Consider the following 944-nt stretch of genomic DNA (forward strand, 5'->3'; position numbering starts at 1 on the left):
CTCCTGACCTCGTGATCCGCCCGTCTCGGCCTCCCAAAGTGCTGGGATTACAGGCTTGAGCCACTGCGCCCGGCCTATTTTTCTTTTTATACAGACGGAGTCTCATTATGTTGCCCAGGCTGGTCTCAAACTCCTGGGCTCAAGCGATCCTCCCTCCTCAGCCTCCCAAAGTGCTGGGATGACAAGCCACCATGCCTGGCACAGGGCCCTTCTTTTTTTTCCCCCCCGGAGATGGAGTTTCGCTCTTGTTGCCCAGGCAGGAGTGCAATGGTGCAATCTCGGTTTATTGCAACGTCCGCCTCCCGGGTTCAAGCGATTCTCCTGCCTCAGCCTCCCAAATAGCTGGGATTACAAGTGTGTGCCATCATGCCCGGCTAATTTTTGTACTATTAGTAGAGACGGGGTTTCACCATGTTGGCCAGAGTGGTCTCAAACTCTTGACCTCAGGTGATCCACCTGCCCCGGCCTCTCAAAGTGCTGGGATTATAGGCGTGAGTTACCGTGCCTGGCACAAGGGCCCTTCTAAGAGCTAGAAAAGTAGGTTTAAAGACAGAAGAAGCAGCAAGAGAGAGATTGGAAGATGCTATGCTGCTGGCTTTGAAGATGGAAGGGACCACAAGCCAAGGAGTTCAGGCGGCCTCTAGCTTTGTCAAGGCAAGGAAACAGATTTTCTCCTGGAGCCTCCAGAAGGAACACAGCCCTGCCAACATCTCGATTTTATAAAGCCCAGTAAGACCCCCATTTTGGATTTCTGACCTCCAGAACTGTAAGGTAATACATTTGTGTTGTTTTAAGACACTAAGTTTATAACTTGTTCGCTTGCAAGAAGGGTAAAGAATAAATTAAAAACGGCCGGGTGCGGTGGCTCACGCCTGTAATCCCAGCACTTTGGGAGGCCGAGGCAGGTGGATCACGAGGTCAGGAGATCGAGACCATCCTGGCTC

General features: G+C 51.8%; 1 protein-coding gene across 1 annotated transcript in view; it reads right to left on the reverse strand.

Annotated features, from left to right (window-relative positions):
• Window positions 1–944, reverse strand: part of SLC25A23 (solute carrier family 25 (mitochondrial carrier; phosphate carrier), member 23) — a 20,554-nt gene that overhangs the window by 4,526 nt on the left and 15,084 nt on the right. The window lies entirely within an intron of this gene.

Source organism: Mandrillus leucophaeus, unplaced genomic scaffold, assembly GCF_000951045.1.
Source record: "Mandrillus leucophaeus isolate KB7577 unplaced genomic scaffold, Mleu.le_1.0 Scaffold8, whole genome shotgun sequence".
In the NCBI taxonomy this organism is placed as follows: domain Eukaryota; kingdom Metazoa; phylum Chordata; class Mammalia; order Primates; family Cercopithecidae; genus Mandrillus; species Mandrillus leucophaeus.